The following is a 6,313-nucleotide window of genomic DNA, read 5'->3' as shown; positions in this document are numbered from 1 at the left end:
CCCTGGGGGACACCACTGGTCACAGGTCTCCAGCCAGACTCTGCACCACCAACGACGACCCTCTGTGCTCTGCCAGTCAGCCAGTTCTCAACCCACTTCTCTGTCCACTCGTCTATCCCACACTTCCTCAGCTATATTATAAGGATGTTGTGGGAGACAGTATCAAATGCTTTTCTAAAATCATGGTAGACTACATCTACCGCTCTTCCCCCATCCACCCAGCATGTGACAGCATCATAGAAGGCCACCAGGTGGGTCGAGCACGACCTCCCCTTGGTGAACCCATGCTGACTACTCCTGATAACCTCCTTTTCTCCGAGTTGTCTGGAGATGGTATCCAGCACAAGCTGTTCCATCACCTTTCCAGGGACAGAGGTGAGGCTGACAGGCCTATAATTACCCGGATCTTCCTTCTTGCCCTTTTTTCCTTTAAGTTAATATACTGTCTCGCTCCAATTTATAGGAGGGAGAGGATGTTCTTTTAATATCTGTATACCCGGCGTGAGATTAAGAAACAATGGTTCATATGTTAGTCCAACCAGTTTATTATAAATCCTAATCAGGGAGACGGGGAAGGGAAAGAGGGTGATAGAAAAGGTAGGAAAGAAGCAAGAATTGCATAAAGTAGGGATAGTCACCACAAGGATCCAGCAGAATCCCCACAATGTTTCGAAGGTCCGAGGCAGAAGCAGCGGGGGGGGAGAGAGCAGCAGCGTGGCTGACCTTGGGCAGCAAGCAGGTGGCAGAAGGAAGTCGCGGAGCCGATCCAGGAGGAAGCAGCAGGACTCAGGTAGCAGGCCCAGGAGAGTCCGTCAGCACGCAGGAATTCCGTAGTGAGGAATCTGATGACAGACACCTTTGTTCTTCTTCTGCATCATGGTAGAGCACAGAGCAAGTCCGGGAAGGAGAGAGCAGAGCAGGTCCAGGAGGCAGAGAGGCAGGTCGCAAGGCTTCTTATGGCAGAAACCTCTTCTTCTTCATGAGGAATGTGTTGCCAGAAAAACCTCTGTTCTTCATGAGGAATCTGTTGCCAGAAAAACCTCTGTTCTTCTTCATGAGGAATCTGTTGCCAGAAAAACCTAATAACCTCATGGTTTTCGATTCCACTTTTATCCTTCTTCTTCTACCAATGTGGCATTCCTGGGTGCTTGGGTAAGAGTCATGTGCAGCACCTCCTGAGATGGCCATCATCCGGAGATAAGTCCACACAAAAGACCGCTTCATGGTTATTAAGCTGCAGCTTATCTCTCTCTCTCTCTCTCTCTCTCTCCTCCTCTCTCTCTCTCTCTCTCTCGTTGCCTCTGGCCTTGTCCATCAAAGTTCTCCAGACAAAGGGTTTCTCAACATTGCCCAGGACTTGTCTGGACTTGAACAAGTCCATCTGTGTCCCCAGCAAGCTTTGAGACAATGAAAATTAAATAATCTCTTACATATACAGAAGTGCAAACTTCACATTTACACTAAAATGATAGGGTATTTATTTATTAGTAGGCAATTAATTAAATTTATATTTACATTCAACTCTACTTCTTCCTTTGGATTGGAAGACACAGATTGTAGAAAAACAAATTCTCTACAATGACAATGAAGGATGTTTATTCAATTTAGTCAAATGAATTCTATGAAATCTGAATTTGATTATGAAAATCAAGTGGAGAGTTTAAGAACATCATTTTTGAATTTAATAGGAGTTAGGCCACTGTATATTACAGTAAATATTTATACAGAGAGAGAAATAAAGACAGAGAACAAGACAGAAATCAGAAACATTAGAAGCAAGAACACAAAGTCAGTAATACTCATTCTGACTCCCAAGTGACATTTCTTCAGCTGTTCATAAAGAAAACAAAAAAGATGGGAACTAAAGAATAACATTCTGTATTATTCATTCAAATTTTAACCTATAATGTTGCCTGAAAAAATTTGTCTTAAGATATTACATCAAATAGGAAACAGAAATGAAGAACAAGAGTATCTCAACCACAAGAAAATTGCAAAAGATATTTTTTTCAATATATTTAAAAACAAGTATCTTATTCTGTTGAGAACAGCGATATTGCCTTTTGCTTTAGAGAGGAAGGAAAGAGAGAAGAGAAAGAAAGAGAGCAAAGAGCCCATTTTTTAGATCTAGTTTTATATCAGTGTATTCTTTATAATATACTGAAAATTTAAATAATAAAAACAGTGACAAAAAAAGAATGGACTGATCTTCAAGAACAAGTATGTGCAATCACATATCTACACAAGTTGAATGTGTGATTTGGAAGATATTAATAATTGGATCCCAAAAGAAAGTAATTAACAGACCAAATCATTGTTTTGACGTCAATATTTATATCAAAATTTAGTGCTAACTTATTCTTCCAGTCAAATGGATTTTTGACATTCTCAGTTCATGATCTCTAAAAATTAGTATTACCAGCTGATAAAGAACTGCAACCTTAGTACTCATGAAAAAGGATATTTTATGTTAAGAATATTGAAACTTGCTAACAAAAATTTTGCATAACAATTTGTATGTTACCTAATTCAGTTGAGACTCGTGTATATCAAGGTTACATTGAATGCAAAAATAAACAAGAAAGCAAACAACAAACAAACAAAAAACAAGCAACAACAGTTCAGTATTTGCACAGCATGGTTAAGAAATTTCAATTTCTATTGAAACTGTTATCGCAAAAAAATATATATATATTATTTTTCCTTTTTACATTCTAAGAGGAAACTTAAATATCTACTTTTAAAATGAATTACATTATTGCTTTCAGTGCCTTTCCTAATTTGCTCTGAATCTTTCAATCAAAGAATTTTTAAATGAGAATTTTTTGCAGAAACAGAATTTGATTCCTATTTATCCTTCTTCAGAAAATTACATAGCTCCACAGCTGTTTAGATAAATCTAAGACTCAAGTATCTGGGAATGTTTTCTGAATAAAAATTCAGGCTGGAAAAATGTGTTCAGATAATGAAAACATACTTATATGATAGTGAGTACACCTGGACATTTTACGAAAATGTTTGTCCCTGCATATAATATATATAAGAATGTCTTCACTGGAATGCATAAGCTACTTGTATACTCTTAAATATATATGTTGCCTTAGACTCTGGCCTTGAGACTGCTATATACCAGCTCATTTGTGTTCACATCCATTAGGTTTTTCTCTTTGAGATAGTTAGTTGAAGGGCTCCAAAACAGAGCCAGATAAGTAAGATATCAGTTAGCATTTATCAGCATTACAGTGTTTGAGCCTAATCTGTGGTCTGCGGGTGGGAAACAAGAAGGGACATATGACATAAAGAAAAATATATTTGTCTATCCAATATTATCTGGCCTGGATATACTCAGGTTCTTATGAACATTAAATGCATAGCTTTGAAACTTGTTAGAAATGGACTGAGGCCACAACCATGAGATATATATGACAGGCATATGTCCCAGTGCCTTAACACAAGGTTTCCTCCTCAAGATTAAAATACCACACAATTTTGCTCAGAATATCAGAATGGCAGTTCTATCATACACTATACATAAAGATTACTTTCACAATCATAGAGTCATTTAAGTTGGGAAAAAATCTTCTCAAGGTCATCAACTGACAACCTGATCTACAGAGTCCAATCACTAAACTGTCCCTTACTATCACATCCACACCTCTTTTAAATACCTCGCAGGATGGGAAATGCACCATTTCCATGAACATCTCATTCCAATGTCTGACCATTCTCTCCATGATGAGATGCTCCCTAATTTACAATCTAAACATGCCCCAGCACTACGTGAGACTGTTTTGTTATTTACTCATCAAACATGAAATAGGTCTATCCTTGTTTTTCAGTGTATTATCTATTAAATTACAATAACTACATTCAAATCACTTTCAAATCATGAGAATCTGAAGTCTGATCATTTCCAAGGACTGGCTCCAACACAGTCAAACCAGAAAAATTAATATGTTTGGGAAATCTTAGAATCTCAAAGATGGTACTTCTGCAAGAGATACTGAAGGAAAACATGCACATACTGGATTTATTAATACAATATCCATGTCCTTCCATTTATTCATAATATTTTATATCTACTTTTTAAAGTTGTGTGCAATGAATAGAAAAAAAAAAAAAGTTATTTCGTAGTGTCTTATTAGGCATAATCAGCCTAGTTTTCTTTGGGCAAAATTAAAATCATTGTACCACAAGCTGTAGCATAATTTATCCATGTTTTCCTTCAGAAAAATGTGAGCTGTTCACTCAACAGTTATTGCTGTTGAGTTAATAATGTATTGAGTGTTAATAACGTATTATAGACTTTCCACATTCTTGCTCTTAAATACAGTAATTTGGCTCCGTTGCAGTAACCTTATAATGAACCTATGAAGATGTCAGATAAATTTAAAAAGACACTGTAATGCAACGGAGTTGAAAGCTGAAAGGTGATATGTATGAAGTTGACTGAGTAACTGAATCAGAACATGTTTACCAGGAAAAGATAAACTAATTCTAGACCATGTTTTAGGGTCATTATGTTCTCACTATTACTACTTTACAAACCATTTTTACTAGTAACCTTCTGTATTACAGGCTGAACAGGTAGAGCTGTCCCACATCCGCAAATTGCTTTTTTGTTCCTTCTTAGCACTATCACACCCTACTCTAAATCATACATTACTATACGGAACAGCTTGCTATCAGTGGCCTAGGGAATCTCACACAAGGGTAATTCTAGCCTGGGGATAATGAATCTGTTACTGAACTTAATTATATGGCTTGTTATATTTCAGAGCAGTATAAGAATCTTTTATACTTCTTATCACTGAAGACTTTCTGTCATTTTGTCTAATAGGAATGATGGTTTGGATGGTTGAAGAGCACACTCTTCTACACCTTCTACACTCTTTGGAGTGTAGAAAGAACTGTGGTGATGCAAGAAAATGCCCCCTAGGAGCATGTGTGATTGAGCTTTTGAGCTCTTAGTCAAAAACAGGCAGCAATGGAATTCCAACGTGAAAAAAATGTCCTAAGAACTTTTGAGCAGAAACAAAAGGGTCCTGTCTTTTACAAAAAATCTGCAAGATGATACACTAATATGATACAATATAATAATAATACAATAGTAACAGCAGACCAGGTGAAACTATCAGGTGGTAAGATGCTACGAAGTTTTTCATAAAAACTGATGAATGCATCTAGACTTTTACTTTGCTTTTCATACTTTCTTTGCTTCACCATTGAGTCTCACCATGGCACAATCATTTCCCCTTATCAGAAACAGGATATGATGACGAGAACATCTCTCATATATACCGAAAATTCTACTTGTTCTATAAAGAAGGAAACAAAGCTTTTCCTTAACAAAACAATAGATCCTAACAAATTTATCTAACGTGTTACATTGACAGTGAATAAATTAAATCTCCATTTTTTAATATATTTTTAACTATCCCTAGCCTTTCTCATCTGTTAAGTTTTCGATTTCATTTCTCCAACAGAAATTTGGCTAAAACCTTTTGTTGCCTTTAAATTTGTATCATAATTTCAGACAATAATATCATTAAAACAAGAATCCCAGTCATTTTTCTGTAAAAGAAGAGGTGGGCAGGGGAGTGTACAGACTCATTTTCACACATTTTAGAAATACTAGTTCTAGTTACAAACTGGCTAAGTGAAAAATGCCAAACCGTGTTATTATTTTTTATTGTTTATTGTTTATGTAAATAAATGTTCATCTAACATGTTTCTTTGTTGTAATCTCTTACATAATTTGCATAGGTATTTGCAGAATGAAAAAGTGTGTGACCTGATAGTAATTTCACCTGCCTAGAATTAAGAATATAATTCAGTAAATTTATGCTGCTTTGTTACAACTTTGAAGATGCTATATGTTACACATTTATATGTAATCACCTGAAAATCTTCAGAGGCTTGCCAGTAGATATAAAAACCATTCCTGATGGACAAGGTCAAACAATAATTGTTTCAAAGTGAAGGAATTTATTTCAACCAATCAAAACCTTTCTTCTTTTTATTGCAAGTAACTAGAATGATTGACTCAATATCTGATACATATTGACCTGTTTCTAGAGAGTCAGCAGCAAAAAAAAAAAAAAAAAACAAACAACACTGTGGAAATTCCACAATTCACTGCACACAGGCATAACAATGCCATGGCTGATTTGCACTCAGGATGAGTATCAGCATTCAATCTGTAGACCTTTTTGAACCTGGAGTTAGGGAGAAGGTGTAATCTCTTGGTGGTATTCTTTTAAAATATATGTATAAAAAAGCAATATCACAAGAAATAAGTTAAGGAATGAAG

This window comes from Meleagris gallopavo, chromosome 1, assembly GCF_000146605.3.
Source record: "Meleagris gallopavo isolate NT-WF06-2002-E0010 breed Aviagen turkey brand Nicholas breeding stock chromosome 1, Turkey_5.1, whole genome shotgun sequence".
Lineage (NCBI taxonomy): Eukaryota > Metazoa > Chordata > Aves > Galliformes > Phasianidae > Meleagris > Meleagris gallopavo.
The sequence above is the reverse complement of the archived record's forward strand: the minus strand, read 5'-3'. Positions refer to the sequence as shown.